Source organism: Macaca thibetana, chromosome 10, assembly GCF_024542745.1.
Source record: "Macaca thibetana thibetana isolate TM-01 chromosome 10, ASM2454274v1, whole genome shotgun sequence".
Lineage (NCBI taxonomy): Eukaryota > Metazoa > Chordata > Mammalia > Primates > Cercopithecidae > Macaca > Macaca thibetana.
In genome coordinates, this window is record NC_065587.1 from 53,012,596 (window position 1) to 53,034,835 (window position 22,240).

Below are 22,240 nucleotides of genomic sequence, written 5' to 3' on the forward strand. Positions count from 1 at the left end.
GATCTAGGCTCACTGCAACCTCTACCTCCCAGGCTCACATGATCCTCCTGCTCCAGCCTCCCGAGTAGCTAGGACTACAGGCATGCACCACCACGCCTGGCTAATTTTTGTATTTTTTGTAGAGATGGGGTTTTGCCGTGTTGCCCAGGTTGGTCTCGAACTACGGGGCTCAAGAGATCCGCCCGCCTCGGCCTCACAAAGTGCTGGGACTGTAGGAATGAGCCACTACACACGGCCTCTTTTTAAAAAATCAAATGAACTGCCAGGAAAAAATAAATGTAGCATCTTCACCTTCTATACTCTCCTCCCTTTTTACCAGATACTTCTTCTTGGTATGAGCAGGCAGGGGCATGAATTAGGTAAGATGTGAGACACACACAAACATTTTCAGAACAGGAATTACAGGCCAGGTCCTACCAGGGACTTTGTAGCAAGGAGCTTGTTGAATCCTCCCAACAAGACTATGGAGTGGTTGCTATTTGTCTCCTCATTTTGGAGGGGAAGGTGCTGAGGTTCAGAAAGTGCCCTGAAGATGCAGAGACACCGGTGGCTTGCATGCCCTGAGTGCTTGGTGCCATGCCCAGCACCCACACACCTGGCATCCTCCTCCTCCTCACTGACTGCTCATCCCAACAATCTGAAGAGACCCCTTAATTCCCACTGCCGAGGTGAGGAGATCGAGGCTGCACCTGCCCCGAAGCTAGTGCAGCCCTTACGATCCCGCCCTGGAGTCAGATGCCCACCACTGGAAGAGACCTTTGAACATCTTGTCTCCAACCCTGACCCTTGCAAGTGTCTCCCATCACCACAGGGATCTGCGCACAGGAACACTGGTTGGCCGAAACAGGTCCTGCTTGGCCAAAACAGGACCATGACATCCTCTCTTTCCTGGGATCAGCCAGGCCCTCACCTGGTTCCCTCTGTCCTGGCCATTCTCGGGGCTCCCCAGAGCCATTCAGGAGGAACAGAACAGGGAGGAGGATTTTACTTAAGCCGGGAGCCTGCTCAAGGTCTAGTGTTGGGAGGCTCCAGGCTAACCCTGGGAGTTTTCAGCATCCACCCTGCTTGTTTTTTGGCACAAGTCAGCTTCTTGCACTTGAGAGAAAAGGCATCTTTTTAATGAGAAAGAAAGGGGGAGAGAGAAAAAAGAAAAAGAGAGCGCAGGAAAAGATAAAAACAAAAGTGTGCAAAGGGTTTCAAGCCACAGAGAAGTTCTTTTACAGAAGAGCATTTCGATGAATTATGCACAAATGAGGCAACAAAACATGGAGTAAGTTTCCCTTAAATTCTCACAGCTTTGGAGATGAGCAAGGGGGGAGCACCGAGGCCGAATCCACCCTAGCTTCCTTCTGCACGTTTTGCTGCTATCCTCTTTTGTTTGGGTATATGTCGTGCTTGAAATCCTTCAGGGAGAAACAGCTTCAGCTGGAAGAACTACATGCTAGACACAGGCAAGCTGGCCTCCTGGGTGAACCCTCCTGTCCAAATCCCAGATCTGAGACTCCGTTTGCCCCCTTGCTACGATATTCATTCAACGTCCAACAGCAGTTCCCAGGGCCCCAGAGAGCCCCTCAGGCTGGCGTATTTCTCATTAATCTCATGACAACTCTGGGAGAGAGACACATTTTCTCCATGCCGGGAGAAGCTGAGACTTGGAGTGAGCAAGTTCATTTAGGCATTCAACAGACACAAGCACTTCCTTTTACTGGCACTATACTAAAGCCAATACTCTGCGTGAGGATGTCTATCGACATTACTGACATTCAGAGTGGATGGTCCTTTGTTGTTGCTGGTGGGTGGGGCGGCTGTCCTCTGCATTGTAGGATGTTTGGTAGCATCCTTGACCTCTACCCACTAGGCGCCTGCAGCACGCTTCCCCTCTAGATGTGACAGCCAAATGTCTACAGATGCTGTCAAATGTCCCCTCGGGGCAGAGTCACTTCTGGCTGGGAATCACTACTCTGCATGTATTAATTCAGAGAACCAGCCAGGCACAGTGGCTCATGCCTGTAATCCCAGCACTTTGGGAGGCCGAGGTGGGCAGATCACTTGAGGTCAGGAGTTTGAGACCATCCTGGCCAACATGGTGAAACCTCGTCTCTACTAAAAATACAAAAATTAGCCGGGCATGGTGGCACGTGTCTGTAATCCCAGCTACTCGGGAGGCTGAGGCAGGAGAATCACTTGAACCCGGGAGAAGGAGGTTGCAGTGAGCCGAGATCAAGCTATTGTACTCCAGCCTGGGCGACAGCAAGACTCTGTGTCAAAAAAAAAAAAAATAAAAAAGTTAGAGAACCCTCCCAATGAGGCAGGTGTGTCAGTGTCCTCATTTCACAGATGACGGGACCTGGCTTGGTGAGGTTAACTGGCTGGCCTTGCCCGGGGTCACACAGGAGAGTCAGAGAAGGGACACAGACTTACTCCAGAGTCTCACTCCAGAGCCCGACTGTGTGATTCCTCGAAAGCTGGCCTGTGTGGGTAAGTCACATCTGCATAACACTCGTTGGAGGCTTTTGAGGTGTTCCCTTTCAGGACTGGGTACATATCCACACTACACAACTACACACTACACAACTATACAAAAATGTCTCTAAATGTCAGGGGACCTCTTGCCCCATTCCCCACCTTTTCTCTAAGAGAGTTTTCCCCCTATAAAAATGGTACAACATAGCAATACCCTCTCTCTACAAAAAATACAAAAATTAGCTAGGGGTGGTGGTGCATACCTGTAGTCCCAACTACTCAGGAGGCTGAGGGAAGGATCACTTAAGCCCAGGAGGTCAAGGCTGCAGTGAGCTGTAATTGTACAACTGCGCTCCAGCCTGGGTGACAGAGTGAGACTTTGTCTCAAAAAAAAAAAAGTAAAAAATAAAATAAAATAAAAAGGTACCTTTCCTTAGGTAGTCCACCATCCACTCCTTGGTGAGGAGGGCTAGTAACAGAAAACATGTTACTAATAAGAACTTAGTAACATTCGTTGCCAAGCACTTTTTTAACATTCAGAACCTACGTCTAGGTCAGGCACAGGGGCTCATGTGTGTGACCTCAACACTTTGGGAGGCTGAGGCAAGAGGATCACTTGAACCTAGGAGTTTGAGACCAGCCTGGGCAACATAGTGAGATCCTGTCTCTACAAAAAAATGTAAAAATTAGCTAGGTGGTGGCATGTGCCTGTAGTCTCAGCTGCTCAGAAGGCTGAAGTTGGAGGGTTCCTTGAGCCCAGGAGTTTGAGGCTACAGTGAGCTATGATGGCACCACTGCACTCCAGCCTGGATGACAGAATGAGACTTTGTCTCAAGAAAAAAAAAAAAAAAGGAAAGAAAAAAGAACCCATGTCTATGATGTACCCACCACCTGCTAAGCCCCAATGGCCTTTATAATGTCTCATCTAATCCTTAGGACAAGCCTTTAAGATAAGGGCATGAGTATCTCCATGATACATGTGAGGAAACTGAGGCACAGAGAAGGACGGTAACTTGCTCAATATCACACAGCAGGTAAATGTCAGAGCCTTAACCACTATGTTACTGCTTCTCTTAATAGTGTTTACTGAAGTCCAGGCACTTTACACATAGAAATGCATTGAAGTTCTCACAATAGCCCTGTCAGATAGATACCATGCCCCTTAGTTTGCGGATTTGGAAACTGAGCCCCAGAAAGATGAAGGAGGCTACGAAAGGCCACACAGCTGAGAAGCAGGAGAGCCGGGACTCAACTTAGGAGTTTGGTTCTACTTCTGGTGGACTTAACACCCTCCTAGGCCTTGAGGGAAACTGAAAGCACCTCGTTACATCCTTCCAGCTCCTCTGTGAGGTGGGCCGTGCCCATTTTACAGCAGAGAGATACGACAGGGTGCGTGGCTCACCTGAGTTCAGGCAGCTCTTAAGAGGCAGAGCCAAGATTTGAATGTGGGTCTGTGGGATTCCAAGACAGCCCTGCCCATGGCACCAATCAGCACGGGGGTCCCCTAGTCAGTGTCCCCTGTTCAGCCTTCTCAGCCTATACGCCTCCACAGCCAGCAGGCTCGGGCTCTGGGAAGAGGGGGCCTCTTGCACACTGCACATTTCCCACTGCTGATTTCGTGCTTGTCTCTCCATTTATATCAAAGGAAAAAGTCAGAAATGGTGCTCGCAGGTGGCAAGACAGATGGAGTCAGGAGGCTAGGGGCCCAGCAGGCAAACCTTTCACCCCAGGGTCACTGGCCCCATTCTGCGTGTTGCCCGTGGATGGAAAGCACTGTTCCCCTCTGACAGCTGTTGAGGTCTTGCTGGTGAGAGGCCTGGGGGTGCTCAGGCCTGGTCAGCAGGAGACAGCTGGCCACAGCCCCCGATGCTACCAGCTGCCTGGAGCTTTGGCCACCACCCTGAGCTGGCCTGTCACCTTCCCTCCCAGAGCCCTGTGCTTGGTCCTGGCCACTGTCACAGAACAGAGCATTAAATCCTTCAGGAACAAGAGGTCCACAAACCTGGGCCTGGGTCCTGGCTGCATGGGTGGCCTTTGTGTCTCTTCTTTGATATCCGTATCATTTGGGTTTTGTATCTGTGGCATATCTGTGTGGCCTCAGTGACTGCTGTCATTGCTACTACTTTTGTTTTATGAGCAATAGTAGCATTGGCAGAGCGGTTAAGGATGTGGGCTCTGAATTCAGGCACCTGGGGTCTGAATCCTGGCTCTCCACACAGGACCGAAGTTACCCTGAGCAAATGATTTGACCTCTCTGGGCTTCTGTGTCCTTATTTGCAAAACTGTCCATCACAATCCCCACCTCAAGGGCTGGGAGGATCTCAACTATTACATGAGCTGATGTGTGAAAAGCACTTACAGCCATGCCTGGCACACATGTAAGTGCTCAATACATCTCAGCTGTTCTTATTATTGACTTGTGTTTCTGCACATTCTTTGTAGGAAGCCCACCTCTATTCATGTGCTTATGTTTTTAAATTTGAGTGACTCCTTGAAGGGCCAGATTAAGCTTTCTTCCCCCATGAAGATTTCTGACATACTCAGGTGGGCCTGTTATATTTCTTGTATCTCTGCAAGATCCTCGCACGTAGTAGGTCTTTCATCTTAGAACTGCTATGAATGGCTACATTTTATTGAGTACTTACAATACGCTCAGTATTGCCCCTATGCTTAACATGGCCCATCTTACTTTACTCTTCCCTCACTTTATGTTTTAATAATATATCCATTTCATAGATGAGTAAACTGAGGCTTAGAGAAGTTAAATGACTTAGCTAAGGTCACAACAGTAGTAAGTGGCATAATTGGAACTTCATGAACTTCCAGGGATGAACAAGTATGTTATAGAAGGTATGAGGGCTGGAGATTTTGCTGAGTCATCTCTTAGACTCTTACAAATAGAGGAAACAAAACAACTCTAATTTCTAAGAATATCAGTCCTGCTTCCTCATAACACACTTCTGCTGCAAATTAGCTTCTGTGCTAAGGATTTACAGTAAGTCATTTTCTTTCCCTGGAAGATGCATGTATTAGTCAGGACCCTTTCTGTTGCAAATAACAAGAACTTTAGCTCAAATTGGCTTTAATAAAAAGGGGAACTTATTGACTTATATAACTGGAATCCTCAGGGGTAGTTAGCTTCAGACACAGCTTGATCAAGGGATTTTTGAAAAAAAAAAAAAAAAGTCATTATCTCTCTCAGTTTCCCCTCCCCCCATCTCTATTGCTCAGGTTTGCTTTCTCCCTCCTTGACTTCATTCTCAGGAAGCCTCTCCCACAAGCTGCTAGAAAAGATGGCTCCCAGTGCCTTCAATCTTACCCCACCAGCTCTGCAACCCTAGTGGTGAGATGGTGCCTTTTCCTTCATAGTACCAGCTAAAATTTAGGAATTATTCTGATTGGCCCAGCTTGGGTCACATGCCCATCCGTGAACCAATCGCTGTCACCAAGGCAATGCTGAGCGCTCACTAGCTGGATCTCAGCCATAAAAAGAGAAGAGTACAAATTTTGGAGCTGAGCTGCCTCGATTTGAATCTGGACTTTATTTACCAGCTGTGTGTCCTTAGGGATACTTAACCTCTCTTTGCCTCAGTTTCTGCATCTGTGCAATGGGGTTAAAATAAAATCCATCTCATAGGATTGTGGTGAGTACTGAACGGATTGATGTATACACAGCTCTTAAATCAGGGCCTGGCTCCCCATAGGATACACCTTTAAAATGACATGCTCTCTTTGAAACCCCTGAGCTTGGGACGGAGACCTGGCAAATAGTAAGCCCACAAGAAATATTTGTAGAATGAATGAATGAATGAGTCGATTTTCTAACTAGTGGTTTGCAAGCTTCTCTTGGTTTTGAAAAGTTCCTCTGTTAGCTAATGTGGCCAGAAAGGTCTCTCTGGAATTCAAGAATTCCAAATTGCCTTGCTGGAAGTACGTCCTGAAAGATTGGATTTAAAAAGGACAAAAAAAAAAAAAAAAAAAAAAAAAGGCAAGATGAAATGTGTGCATTGGACTCTCAACCCAGAAAACCAAAGAGAAACAGACAATTACAGGTTTCTGTTGCAAACGACAGGGCCACTCTGTAGACAGACTGGCTTTCCTGTGTGCCAGGCAGAAAATCGCCACCAATCCCAAAACAAAAATCTGTACGCTATAGTAATAGTAACTAACCCTTATTAAATTAAATGTGTTAATTAAATAGTAACGAACACATTATTAAACGTGTACACTGTTCCAGGCACTATTCTAAATGTGTTACAGCTAGTAACTCCTTTAATTTTTACAACAATCCAAAGGTGAGTACTCGCTCTTTGCATTGTACAGATGAGACACAGAGAAGTGAAGCAACTGGCTCAAGGACACACAGCTTAGGAAACAGTGCTCTCAGGCAGCCTCAGAACAAATTCTTGTACATTAAAAATGTATGACGATTATAAACTCCTTTTTCTCCATGAAGTTCCTCCTGTAGATTCATGTACATGAGTTCAACTCCAATGCCCTAACTGCAGAGATATTTTTTTCCTTCTGAAATGTGAGCTAGATACGTCTGTACTTTTTATATACACAAAGGGATTTATTACTTTGCAATCAAACTGCTTCAGAGCAGTGTTGTCTCTTTCTTCACAGGGCAAGGCTTATAAATTAAAAGCGCTCCCCATTCTGGCCGGCACTTACCTGGGGTACTTAAAATCACTTTGGACTGTGCCCCAAGCTGACCTTTTCAAACTGCTTTCCAGGCATCACTGCTTCCGGGACCCGAGTGGAGTTGATCACAAGAGCTCTGCTCTTGTAAATGGAGCCACAATTTATTCCAGGCATGAGGGAGAAAAGAAATCCCCGAATCACAAAACTGAAGCGCCAGCTGGGATGGCCTTCTGGGAGTCACAGAACCGTCGAGGGGGAGCGGGGGACGGGACACCCCTCTGGTCAGCCTAGGAGAAACAGATCAGGGGAGGGGAGCCAGCCTCCTCCTGCTCTGCTGGGAGAAGGATTTGGGTAGTTTTCCTCAACTGATGTCGTCTCACAATATTAAAAACAGCAATATTTAATAACCACGTGTTCTGAGAGAAAGACACCTGCCTTTGTGGGAGGAAACGGTGGCCCTTTTGTCCCCAAACCCAAATACAGTCATTTTCCCTCTAAGTGCCTGATGGATAATGATGATGATTCTGAGAATAGCCATTTAATAAGTGCTATTTATTTATTTATTGAGACGGATTCTTGCTCTGTCACCCAAACTGGAGGGCCATGGCGTGATCTTGGCTCACTGCAATCTCTACGTCCCGGGTTCAAGCGATTGCTTTCTGAGTAGCTGGGACTACAGGCATGCGCCACCACACCCAGCTAATTTTTGTATTTTTAGTAGAGGCAGGGTTTTGCCATGTTAGCCAGGATGGTCTTGAACTCCTGGCCTCAGGTGATCTGCCCGCCTAGGCCTCCCAAAGTGCTGGGATTGCAGGTGTGAGTCACCGCGCCTGGCCTAATAAGGATTCTTTTTAATGTCATAATTAATCTCTGCTATCACCATAATCCCTCCTCATTAATAACATACTATAGGCTGAGTAGCCCTTATCGGAAATGTGTGGGCCTGGAAGTGTTTAGGATTTCAGACTTTTTCAGACTTTGGAATATTTGCATTATATATATACTTAGCGGTTGAGCATTCCGAATCTGAAAATCCAAAATCCAAAATGCTCCCATGAGCGCTGCCCTTGAGCCACACATCAGCACTCAAAAAGTTTCAGATTTTGGAGTATTTTGCATTTCAGATTTTCAGAATGCAGATGGTCAATCTAAACTACTACTACCAAATAATAATACTTATTATTATTATGTTGCAATATAATACAATGTTATCATATTAATATAACAATATATTATATTACAACATAATATTATAAATACATAATAATGATTATTTATTTGACATTTATTGAGAGTTTACTATGTGCCAGGAACTCTCCTCAGGACTTAACATGATTTATTTAATTCATATAACAGCCCTGTAAGCAGGTACTAATATTAGCTCCAGTTTTTCCAATGAGGAGTCCAAGGCACAGAGAGGTGACGTCATGTACCCAGGGTCACATGGCCACTAAGTGGTTTACCATTCCACTAAGGTGCTTGCTATCACGGTCCCCAGCTTCCAAGAGAGGAAGATGAGTTTCAGGAGTGGATGTCCCTCGAAGACAGTCACAGTAACAATAGTAATTCATAACATCGTCATTTACTGAGCACTTCTTAGGCGTCAAACACTAACCCATTTAATCATCATGACAACTCTGCAAAGTAGGTGTCATCACAAAGTCATTTAACAGAGGAGACTGAGGCCCAGAGAGGTGAGGCAGGTCACACAGCCAGTGCACGGGACAGCAAGGATTCAAATCTAGGCTGAGTAGTTCTGTTGGTGACAGCCTGTGCAAACAGATGCTCCAAAAATGTTCCCAGCAGGCTACCCTGATGGGGCATCACACAAGAACCTGGAGATGTGCTTCCTGCACTCACTCTACATAGCAAAGGTTTGGCTCTGAGTAGAGCTGATGCAGGGGAAATGTGCTCCACGCCCCAGCTAAGTCTTAGCCACTCCTGTCTGGACTGGTGCACAGCCTCCTCCCTGACTCCAGACTCAGCGTCTCCAGTCTTGCTTCCTAGCACTACCCTAGGGTATGATTAGAATATCATCAGGGACTTTGCTTATTCACATAGTAGGTGCTCAGTAAATATGTGTTGGATGAATGAATTTAAAAACACAAATCTAACCATAGCTCTTTCCTCTTTGAATCACTTGACATTCAAGGACTTCAGTCATCTGGCCTCTGCTCAATCCTCCAACCTTGACCACCTACCCATCTCCTGATCCAATTCCTTGTGATCCACTCACATCAGCTCCTTTTATGTTTCCCAAACAAATCATTCTCTGCCTCTGGGCCTTTCCTCATGCTGTTCCCTCTGCCAGAGATTCCCTTCCTCCTATTCGATTTCCCCGTCTCATCTAAAAAATTTCCATCCAGTGCACATAATCAAGTTCAAATGAACGGTCTTCTAGGTGGATCTAGTGGACATCTGTTGCCTGTACCTGCCCAGACCCATCTCCTCTTCCCTAGCAGCATCCTCACTTTCCCTTGGAGAACCTCTCCTGCTTCACCCTCCCTCTGCATCCTTTGGGGGGAGCTGATCATTTCCACGTCCCACAGTCCTATTTGTGAAGGGATGTGCCCATGACCTAACTGGGCTAGTTTGAGTCAATCCTTGACTCTTGGAAGAGCTACTGGGAAAGAGGAGCCCTCTATCTGCTGCCACTGCCAGTCCTCAGGATGATGAACACCTAGAAGGGCTGGGGACCACCACGAAGCCTGCTGGGAAGAAGGTGATACAGAGAAAAACAGAGCCAAGAGACATGGGTGAGTGGGGACGGGGTGAGAGAGAGAGAGAGACTACGTTGATGTTGTTTGAGTGCCTGGATACAGCCATGCCTACAGGTAGCATTTCAGTTTCGTGAGCCAATTAAATCTCTTTCTTTTGTTTGTTTCAACAGCTTTGACATTTCTGCCAATTGCGGCCCAAAATGCTCTCATAAATGCAGACATTCCACTGTCGGTGCCTCCGAGCCTTGCTTAGCTTTCTCAGAGATCTCAGAACCCTTTTCTAATGATCAGTTGAAGCATCTCTGGCACTCTCATGTGAGGTCTTGAGAGCATGGGCTAAGTCTTGCTTACCTTCAAATTCCCAGCACAGGGTCTGCCCCAGGCAGGGGTTGTTAAATACTGTGGGGTAAATTCATTTATTCATCCAACACTTTTTGGTTGAGCACATACAATGTGCCAGGCACTGTTCTAGGTGAGTACCAATGCCTTCCTGCCTCTCCCATTACTCTCTGGGCCCCAGTGACCTTGTGTATTTCTGCAGAAGCCCCAGAGGCAAGACTGAAGCACAGTCCAACCCAAATCTTGACGGAAGGCCCTGGGATCCTGCGCGGGGTGCTGCAAGACAGCAGTCCCATGAGGAGCTGTAGCACGGTCATTTCTCATCGGCCTCCCTTGTTCTAGTGAGACCCGGCACTTTCCACCTTGCCCCTCTTTGGTACAGATGAAGACTACAAAACCACTTACTGTGTCCAGAGTTGCTTCCTCAATAACAGAGTGACCCACTACTCATGCCATCTGTCATCTGGCCCTTCCAGTTTGGGGTCACCCTGTAGGACTAGGATGTGGGAGCCGACACCAAGCTGATCTTGTCCACTGTGATGTAAGAACCCACCTACATCCATCTGGGAGTGCTGTCTCCTTATGGGTCAGATCTGACCCAGCAGCTGCCTCCACGCTGCTGCTGAGGGGCTCTAGCCTCTTTGCATGGATGTTCTCCGCCTGCCCCAGCTGTCTAGGCCAGCTACCTGCCTGACCTACCCTGAGCTCACATCGATGGAGTCCTTACTACGTTCTCAGCAGGAAGCCAAGCACCTAGTCTGCCTTTTCTGGTTTAAATCTCAAATGATCTGATGAGGCAGAAATTAATCAGCCACTAGTACCCCACTCTATAGGGGCAGAAACTGAGGTTCATAGCAAAGTAAGCCCCTTGTATTAGTCTGTTCTCACATAGCTATAAAGACATACCTGAGACTGGGTAATTTATAAACAACGGAGGTTTAATTGACTCACAGTTCTGCATGGCTGGGGAGGCCTCAGGAAACACAATCATGGCGGAAGGCAAAGGGGAAGCAAGACACATTCTTACATAGTGGCAGGACAGAGAGGGGTCGGTTGTGGTGAGGGAGACTGCCAAACACTTTATTTTTTAATATTTTTTTGAGATGGAGGCTCACTCTGTCACCCAGGTTGGAGTGCAGTGGCTCAATCTCAGCTCACTGCAACCTCTGCCTCCTGGGTTCAAGCGATTCTCCTGCCTCAGCCATCCAGGTAGCTGGGATTACAGGCACCCGCCACCATGCCTGGCTAATATTTTTGTATTTTTTCTAGAGACAGGGTTTTGTCACATTGGCCAGGCTGGTCTTGAACTCCTGACCTCAGGTGATTCGCCCACCTCGGCCTCCCAAAGTGCCGGGATTACAGGCTTGAGCCACCGCATCTGGCCAGTGCCAAACACTTTAAAAGCATCAGATCTCATGAACACTCACTCACTATCACAAGATCAGCATGGGAGAAAACGCCCCCAAGATCCGATCACCTTCCACCAGGCCCCTCCCTTGGCACGTGGGAATTACAATTCAACAAGAGATTTGGGTGGGGACACAGAGCCAAACCATATCGCCCCTCACCTACATCTAACAGAGCTGGGGTTTAAACTCTATTCCAGAGCCCACATCCTTCAAAGCCATGTACCACTTGGTGGGGGGAGCAGAGGTGGAGGCACTAGGCTTGGAGGATGGTGGCATTCAGCTATGCAGAGACTGGAAGGTGGGCCTATGACGATAAAAGAGGGTACACCAGGTGGAGGAAGTAGACGGAGCGAGCCCGGAGGTGCAAACCCGGGGACGAGGGCAGCACAGTCATTCCATTTGGCTGATAAATGGGAGGCCAGAAAGCAGGCTTATGAGGCGGGGGGCGAGGTAAGTGGATGAAATGAAAAACAAACTACTTAATCTTGTCCCCACCCTCTGAAATTCCTGAGGGGTCCCCCGGCTAGGAGCGCTGGGCAGCTTAAGGCGGCCCTGTGGCTTTTCTGGCTGCCGGGCTGGCACCCTGCGTAAATTTCAGGGGATACTAGATCACAGCGCTGAGGACACAGTGTTCAAGCTATTTGTGGCCACATGAATTAATCTCTTCCATGTGCAAAGACGGTTCCATAATTCTCCTGAGACTCCTATTGGTGGAGAAGGCAAATGCTTGATCAGCTTGGACGGCTTCTCCTTGGGACACTCAAGCCAAATCCTGCTACTCCTGCAGCCCAGAGGGGATTGCTCAGTGGTCAGCGAAAATCCGACATGAATTGCAACCCCAGGGCTTGACTGCAAAGAAGCAGAGTCAGCCACCCCAGAGACAGTGCCCTGAATGATGCCACTGGGGCTGCTTCCAGGTCGGAGTATGTGAAATGGATTTAACAACTTGCTCCTAAGAATGACCGCTCACATTTGTTGATGCTGAGTCTCTATCTGCCAGGCACTGCTTCACTCACGTGATCTCATTTCATCCCCAAACAACCCTATGAGGAGGTATAATCATCAGTTCCATTTTACAGTGAAGAAAACTGAGAGCCAGAGAGGTTAAGTAACATGCCAGGGTTTCAGAGATAATAAGTGATGGTGCTTGGAGCCTGTGCCATGTCGCCAGCTTACTTAAAAACAAAAACAAACAGAACGTAATGAAACACCAGCCCCTCCTCTAAGACGTTCACTGTGGTTAAAAAAGAGAAGATACAATCTATATTTTAGTGTTAGCCCGAGGTTCACTGTGCTGGGGACTTCAATCGCTGCTTCTCTAAGTTCAGTATTGAAAATATGTGGCACAGTTCTCAGCTCTGCTACTGACGACGATGTGACCCTTCTCTCAGCCTCAGTGTCTTCATTTATAAAGTGGGCATCATGACAGCTAGCTGGCAGGGTGACTCGAAATAATATATATGACATGCCTAGTCATCTGAGGACAGTGGTTCTCAACTGGGGGTGATTTTGACTCCCTGAGGGCACCTGACAATGTGTGGAGACATTTTTGGTTATCACACTGGCATCTAATGGGTGCCAGCCTCCCACAACAGATAATGATCTGGTCCCAAATATCAGCAGGGCTGAGGCTGACAGACCCCACGGTAGGCATTCCTAAGTGACCTTTTTGGTTAATATTATTTCTCAGAGTCATGGTGAAGACTAGATGGGCTGATACTTCCACAAGGTTCCCGGCACAGTGCCTGGCACAGAGTCAACGCTTCCAAACAACTTGCTTCCTCCCACATGGCCTCCCTCCCATCAAGTCCAAATTGAGGGGAGAAAGGAACATAAGTGTCCCGTGCAATTGTTTAATCAATTCTCTTTTAATGTGCAAGTGTGCCTTTTTTTAGTTCATGACAAGCTGCTGAATTCCTCAAGATGTTCGATCCAGAAACCTAACCAGGACCCCCTTTTTTGTCATCATCTCTCTTCCAGTTATCTTCTGGTGCTTTCTATATCATTACCCCTACAGCCCGCCATCCTCTTCCTCTCCTGAAACCCCACAGAAATCTCACCCTGGCAGAGGACAACTGAGCTTCGTGTATATGCATCTGGTTTGGATTCTCAAGTCAAAAAAAACCTGACATTCACCCTGTCTGTACAGCAAAGTAAGTCACTTCACCTCTCTGAGCCTGTTTCCTCATCCCTAAGATGGGATTAATTAAAGGAAATAATATAAAAAAAGCTTTTAGCACAGAATCCAGTAAAGGGCAGCTATAATTATTATCTGTCTTTTATTTTTTAAAAGCTTTTAGTGTTAACTAAAGGTCATATAGTACAGGCATGTCATTTTAAAATTCATATGCCAATGCAGAATTGATACTTACACAAAATCTCACCTCCAGCCCTGTTCTCCAGGAGGACCACAGTCAATTTGTAACTGTTCCTCCTGGTTAGTAACTCCGCATCTCTAACTGGCATGCTGACATGGCCATTTCTCGATGTGTCAGTTTTAGGCTTGCTTTTACGCTCCTCCTATTCTGTTTCATCCAAATCAGAAACATATTTTCCTAGAATCACAGAATCTCAGCAATGGAAAAGACTTGGACATTATCTAATCCCAATATTTCCAGGCTTTTACAGACGGGTCATTTTATAAAGAGCATTTGAACACCTAAGTTTAGGAAGGGTGTGGTCTCAAAGAACAGTCTTTTTGGATTAAAATCTCACTACTCAATCTTTTTTTTTTTTTTTTTTTTTAAGACAGTGTCTCACTATGTTGTCCAGGCTGGGCTCAAACAATCCTCTCACCTCGGTCTCTCAAAGCACTAGGATTACAGATGTGAGCCACTGCGCCCAGCCTCAGTCCTCTTTGCTCTCATTTCATCATGGATGAGTGTGAGAGCTGGCACAGAGCAGACCCTGCACAAGGCCCAGTGTTTATGAGCCTCTGCTCAAGTCCTGCGTCCTGTCTTAAAGCTGGATTCCCTGTATCATCACCCAGGCTCTGCTTGAATGCTTCTGAGGACAGTCCACTCACTACCGCACAAGCCAGCCTCCTCATAGTGCCAGAGGCTCTAAATGGTGTGAAGTTGAAACTATCCTTGTAATCTTTTATTATACTGCCTTAGTTCATCCCTGAGAACACAAATTTCCTAAAAAAAAAAATAAAGCCTCTTCTCAGTCCACAAGCTTTTTCTCCTGCCTCCATCCTCCCGTGTTACTAGGGACTCATCCATCAACAGCCCTGTGCTCCCTCCAGCCTCAAGATGCAATTCTCCTGCTAGAAACAGTCCCCAGTTCCTTCAGAGGAGCTTCCATAGGACTATGGCATTTTAAATCCTCCCAAAGTTGGTTTTGCCTGTCCTCTCTTCCTTCCAGGTTTCAGGAAAAACTTTAAGTGAATTTTCTTTTCTTCTTCTTCTTCTTCTTTTTTTTTTTTTTTTGCACAACTTATTTGTGATGGCAAAGCACGTCTCCAAGCCTCTCCCACCCCACCGTTCCCTGAGCCTGCTCCAAACCCTCAGGAACAATGCTTCCATTTTGCTATTTTCTTGCAAGTTTCTCTCCTTATGATAGTCTGCCCTTGCTAAAAGTAGCTGTTGGCAGAAGGATCTGCATTTAAAGTAGCCTGGGTGGGAGACCGGGGCCAGAACACAATGTGCTCTTGTTGGAAGGGAGAATTTGCTTGTAGTTCAGAGGTAGAGGCCCCTAACATCGGCACAGCACCGCTTCCGGGCCACACAACCTTCTAGAACTCTGTCTGTACAGCAGTGCCTGAAAGCTGCCGCATCTGCATCCTGACTCAGCAAACGAGGAAAGGGGGCTTCAACATGGGTGAGGTCAGCTTTCCATGAGCACATGTTACATCAACAACCCAAGCGTTGGTGATTTTGCACGCCAGCACTGTGTGCCAGGCACCACACAGAAAAATAACTCTCATCTTTGCAACAGCTCCCCAAGGGCACAGAGTCCAGGGGTAGTGATGGGTCCAGGCTCTGGCATCAAACAGACTTGGCTTCAAATTCTGTTTCTGGCACTTACTGGCTGCCTAAGATTTTTGGGCCTCTCTGAACCTCAGTCTCTATGTCTATAAAATGGGGATAACAGTACTTATAGGGCTCTAGTGAGGATAAAATGAGACCTGTAAGGTACTCATCACAGCCCCTGATGCTCAGCAGGGGATTAATAAGTAGTAGATGTCATTACTACTGTCTTCCCATTTATGTATGAGGAAAATAAGGTTCACAAAGCTTAAGAGTGGCCAAAGCAGTACTTGAAAGATCAGAGACACATGCTCACAGCAGACTTTGCTGAGGGTTTCAGGTTCCCCTTTTTCCATTTATCCCAACTCATGTCCTGGAACTCACTGAACCCAGTGATGAAGTCAGTAAAAGCAGTCTCTGAGCCAGACCACCTGGGTTCAAATCCCACCTCCTCCAGTACAGAGCTGAGTAATGCAGGGCAAGACATTTACCCTTTATGTCTCTGCTCCTCACCTGTAAAGTGAGAATAATTACAGTACCTGCTTCTCAGAGTTGCAGGGAGAGTAAATATAGTTGGAGGGCTTAAAACAGTGTCTGCAGCATAGTAAATGCTACATGAGTATTACCTGTTATTATTTTGTGATAATTGTAAGTGTTCTATTGATTAGAGTCAGGGTTAGGGTTACTATGTGCACTTTACTGCATCACCTCACCCGATCCTCATACACCTTTGGAGACAGGTACTAGCGACTCGTATTTTATAGGTGACAAAACCTATAGGGTTAAAGAGCTGAGTGACCTGCCTAAGGTCACACGTTTAGTAAGAGGGCAGGGCACTGAGATGGTCTGGCTGTGTCCCCACCCAAATCTCATCTTGAACTGTAGCTCCCATAATTCCCACTTGTTGTAGGAGGGACTTGGTGGGAGATAGCTGAATCATGTGGGTGGTGTCCCCCATACTGGTCTCGTGGCAGTGAATAAGCCTCACGAGATCTGATGGTTTTATAGGAGGTTTCCCCTTTTGATTGGCTCTCATCCTCTCTTGCATGCCGCCATGTAAGTTGTACCTTTCGCCTTCTGCCATGATTGTGAGGCCTCCCCAGCCACGTGGAACTGTCAGTCCCTTAAACCTCTTTTTCTTTATAAATTACCTAGTCTCAGGTATGTCTTTGTTAGCAGCGTGAGAACAGATTAATACAGCCATGCTGTGAATTCAGCTCTGAAACTGTAACACGTAACCACCGCACCACACTACTTCCTCGCCGCTGCAGCGGGAGATCCCGGCGGGGCTCATATGTCACACTGCCCACTGAGCACTTGTTCTGCAAGGCACTCTGCTCACCAGAGGACCTGGGTAATTTTCCTGACTGAGGGACGGGGCGTCTGTGGTTTCCGACGTAAGCACACAGGGTTAGTTTTGCTCTTGTGCTGAAATGAATTTCAGACCTTCCTATGTGTTGGTAAACTCAACTTAGGGCAGACACGCCCAGCACGAGGCTACCTTCCCAAAGCGCTTCTGGGCTCCCATCAAGGAAAATAACTGCCACTGAAGAATGGCCCATGCCCCTGCCTACGACACAGCACCCCATGCCTGCTTGGCCATCTGCTGTGGGCCACAAGCTGACCTGCATTTATTTATTAGTCTCGGGTATCCCATGGTACCTGCTTTCTCCCAGAATAAGAAGGAGCGCCCAGAGGAAAAGGAACCCAGGACGTGCAAAGCAACATGTGCAGCAACCAGTGAGTCCACGGCAACTCTGCTCCCACACCCACCCAGGGTGTTGCATTTATTTTTAATTAGGCACGGCAGTCAAAAAATTCAAAAATTAAAATTATAAAGAGATACAGTGGAAAAATCTCATTTCTATCCCTACCACCCTCCACAGCCACTTTCATTAGTGTGATGGTTAATTTTACATGTCAGCTTGATTGGCCACAGGGTGCCCAGATGAAACATTATTTCTTTTTTTTTTTTTTTTTTTTGAGACGGAGTCTCGCTCTGTGGCCCAGGCTGGAGTGCAGTGGCCGGATCTCAGCTCACTGCAAGCTCCGCCTCCCGGGTTCCCGCCATTCTCCTGCCTCAGCCTCCCGAGTAGCTGGGACTACAGGCACCCGCCACCTCGCCCGGCTAGTTTTTTGTATTTTTTAGTAGAGACGGGGTTTCACCGTGTTAGCCAGGATGGTCTCGATCTCCTGACCTCGTGATCCGCCCGTCTCGGCCTCCCAAAGTGCTGGGATTACAGGCTTGAGCCACCGCGCCCGGCCGAAACATTATTTCTAGGTATGCCTGTGAGGGTGTTTCTGGATGGGATGAGCATTTGAATCAGTGGACTCAGTAAAGTACATGGCCCTCCCCAAAGTGGGTGGGCACCATCCAATCCACTGAGGACATGAATAGAACAAAAGGAAGAAGAAGAAGGAATTTCTCCCTTCTTTTCCTGCCTCATTGCTTGAACTGGGACATCTCATCTCATCTTCCCCTACCCTTGAACTGTGATTGACATCATTAGTTTCTTTGGTTCTCGGGTCTTTGAAATGGGACAGAATTACACCACTGGCTTGCCTGGGTCTCCAGGTTGCAAGTGGCAGATCATGAGATTTCTCAGCCTCCATAATTGAATGATTGCATTGAACCAATCTCTTATAATAAATCAACCCCCCTCTCTATATCACTGTACATGTGTACATATATATTTCCTATTTTTCTCTGTTTCTCTGGAAAAATCCTAATTAATAATTAATTAGTCCTAATAATTAATTTCTTGTGTAGCCTTTCAAATTTTCTTTCTGTAAACAGAAGCAAATGTGAATATATATTCTTATTCATTCTTGTTTCTTATTCCACACTTGTTTCTTAAACAAATAGTAGCATACTATGTTACCTCCTTTTAGTAATATTGTTCCAGGGGTTTTTATCAAATTGGTGCCTGCAGAGGATGGTCATTTTGTTTTACAGTTGCATAATTTTCCATTGCAAGGAGATACCAAATCTTTGTGACCAGTTCTCTCTTATCTGTGAGCACCTGGACACCTGTACAGTTCCCAAACTTCTGCTGTTACAAATAAGCCTACGATAAACACTGAGTTACAAGTGCTACTTTGCACACATACAATTGCAGTAAATTCCTAGAAACAGATGGCTAGATTATAGGAGGGAGCACTTTCTGGATGAACCGTGCCAATCTGCCCTCCAAAAGGTCCATAGTGACACACACTCCTCCCAACAATAGATGAGAGTGTCTGTTTCCCCACAGCCTCACCAGCAGAGTATGTTCACAAACTTTGAAATTGTTCTTGATTTTGTGGGTGGATTTTAATTGTGTTATCTCTTTTTTAAGTGAGATCGAACATATTTTCACATATTTACAGGTCATTTGTATTTCCTTTCCTGTGAATTGCCTGTTCATACCTTCCATCCATTTCTCTAATGGATTATTGTTACTGTTTTCTGATCAATTTCTAGGAACTCTCTTTCCTACACTGGAGAAACCAGCCTCTTTTTTGTCATATGAACTGCAAAGATTTCCCCCAGTTTGTCATTTATCTTTTGATTTTGCACATGGTGTTTGTGTTATGCTGAGGTGTTTTATTTTTACATAGGGCTAGTCTTCAATCTTTTCTTTCCTAGCCCTTGAGTGTTTGAGTAAACTTCTGCTATGGATTGAATTGTGTTCTGCCAAAGGACATACTAAAGTTGTCACCCTCTGGGCTTATTTGGAAATAGGGTCATTTTGGATGTGATTAGTTAAGCTGAGGTCATATTGGAGTTATGTGGGTCCTCAATCCAATGTGACTGGTGTCCTTATAAAAGGCTGCATGAAACACACAGAGACAAGGCCATGTGATGACAGAGGCAGAGATTGGGGTGACATGGCTACAAGCCAAAGAATGCCAAGGACGGATGGCCACCACCAAAACCAGGAGGAGGTGAGGAAGAATTCTACCGAGGCTCAGGGAGAATGGCTCTGCTAACACCTTGCAGGCTCTCTGGAGACTTCCACCTCCAGAGAGAATACATTTCTGTTGTTTAAAGTCACCAAGTTTGCTGTACTTTTTTACATCAGTCCCAGGAAACTAACACAGTTTCCTTTGTCTGAATTTCCAGCCTAACATCGCCAAACTCATTCTTCCAAGTTCTGAAGATTAGGGAGGTGAAGCATAATGGAAACATCATGCATTGGTGACAGAGAAGGGCTTGTTCTGGTTATTGCCTTAGAGGAAAGGAAAGGAATGGAGGAAATGACCCACTTGGGGCCTTTCTAAATGATAGTGTTAAGGAAACAGGGACCACAGATAGGAAAGTGTCACCTTGAGCCAAACATTTTGAACTTGAGAGGAGTTTCCAGCCGCAGTGGCTCAAACTTTAGTCCTTCCCAGCCTCTGCTATCTCCATGTGCCACCCGTACCGTGCACTGTCACTGCCTTAATATTTTCTTTGAATTGACTCACTTGTTAAGAGAAGTTAAAAATAAACTTAAATTAATACACCTAAAAAGGAACTTTTAAAAATCACAAATATAAATCACTGTCAAAAAATAGAAGATAACTAGAAAAATTAATAGGAGGAACCCCCCGTGAAAGATAGATCTTTCTAGAGGCCACTGCCTGCCTCATGACCCTCTTTGTTATACAAAGAGAATTAGCAAGTGTTTGGTGTTGAAAACCATCCAGCACCAACTTAAGATTTTCTTTGGGACTTAATTAAAACAGCTGAAAGTTAGCAAAATGAGATTTTAAAAAATCACTAAGGCATTCCACGTTTTGGGAAATACTGGTTTGGTAAGCAAGAGTGCAGGTTTTGGAGGGAGGCTGACCTATGTGATGGTAGTACAAAGAATACTCATAGACCTTTTACCCAGATGCATCTGCTGTTACTGTTTCACCCATGTGCTTACCAATTCCCTCTCTCTCTCTACACACACACACGCACAAACACACATGCGCGCGTGCCACACACTCAGCACATATGTATTATTTTTCTTTTGTGCATCATTTCAGAGTTACATATTGCATAATGGCCTTTTACCCGTAAATACTCCCATATGTATTTCCCAAGAAAAATAACATTCTCTTATAGAATCTCGGGTTTATTACCCACTTCAATCACTTTGACACTGATACCATATTTTAACCAACCCATTCTCCATAGTACAATTTGTCAATTGACTAATAATTTCCTGTATCACATCTCCCCCTCTATCTAGAATCTAGTCTAGAATTGGGCACTGCATTTAGTTGTCCTATCCCTTCAGATTCCTTTGTTCTAGAACATTTATTTTGTTTGTTTGTTTTCTGAGTCAGAGTCTCACTCTGTCACCCAGGCTGGAGTGTAGTGGCACGATCTTGGCTCACTGCAACCTCTGCCTTCCAGGTTCAAGCAATTCTCCTGTCTCAGCCTCTGAGTAGCTGGTATTACAGGTGTCTGCCACCACACCTGGTTAATTTGTGTTTTTAGTAGAGACAGGATTTCGCCATGTTGCCCAGGCTGGTTTCGAACTCCTGGCCTCAAGTGATCCTCCCGCCTCAGTCTCCCGAAGTGCTCAGATTACAGGCATGAGCTACTGTGCCTGGCTTCATCTATAACATTTCTTCAGTCTTTTTCTGTCCTTTGCAACATCATCATTTTTGAAGAATAAGGTACCCTTTTTTGAAACTGAATGTTCCTCTTTCTAGGTTTGTCTGCTCTTTTCTTATTAGATTCGGGTCATGCATCCTCCCAGAATACTGCATGCACGATGCTGTGTACTTCTCAGGACAGCCTGTCTATCTGCCTCTCGGTGACGACATTGATACAGATCACCAATTTCTCCAATGCATAGTGACTATTATTTTCTCTTAAAATCAATAAGCCATCTGTGAAGAGATCATTTAAGACCATGCAAAATGCTACTCCTTATCAATATCCCCCACCCCAAATTTAGCATCTATGGATGATGATTCTTGACTGAATCAATCTTTATTATAGTGGTTGCAACATGCTGTGTTTCTAACCCAGCTGTCCCTCACAATTCTAGCTGGTCCGTGGTGTTCGACTACAAGCACAAAACCTCCCTCTTCCCTATTTACTTATGTACCTATTTATTAGTGGTATATATTCATAGGTTTGTATTTTTTCAGTGGTTTATAATTCACTATTTGATGCCCTAATTGTCTCAGATGAAAGCCTGCTGTTGTTACATTTCAAAATTCACTGTTTACTTGAAAATGAAACATTCGGTGCCCCTAGTAAAACATTTTAGAATCTACAGTAGAATATACACAGTAAAAACGTAAGAATCTCCTTTTCCCTATTTCCTTTCCCCTGGGTAACTACAGTTAACTATTTCCTCTCTCATCTACCAGAGATTTTCTAGGCACCTAAAATTACCATTAGTATAACTCTTCTGATTACTCTGTGATGTAGTTAAGAGTTTTCTCTGACCTTGCTTGGGTTGTTCACCAAATCAATTAGCACTCCTGTCCTCTGCGGTGATGATGTCCTGGGTATTCAAAACTGTTCTTCTCCAAACTGAAAGGTGGTGAGGATGCTCCAAGTGGAAAATGCACTAGAACAGGTGTTAGGAAACCCAGGTTCCAGCCTCAACTTGCTTACCTTCTCTTCTGTGCCTCAAATCCCTCTTCATCAAAATTAGGCCAGTGCTGTCTAGTAGACATGAGTCCGATTGCTATGAAAACACTTACAAGAGGGCTTCAT

The 22,240-nt window shown here is 45.7% G+C and overlaps 1 protein-coding gene and 1 pseudogene across 2 annotated transcripts in view; one reads left to right on the forward strand and one right to left on the reverse strand.

The window, feature by feature from the left end:
• Nucleotides 1–22,240, reverse strand: part of EYA2 (EYA transcriptional coactivator and phosphatase 2) — a 300,174-nt gene that overhangs the window by 248,094 nt on the left and 29,840 nt on the right. The gene's annotated exons all lie outside the window — the stretch shown is intronic.
• LOC126964099 (basic proline-rich protein-like) overlaps nucleotides 1,741–22,240 on the forward strand; it is a 23,688-nt pseudogene continuing 3,188 nt past the window's right edge.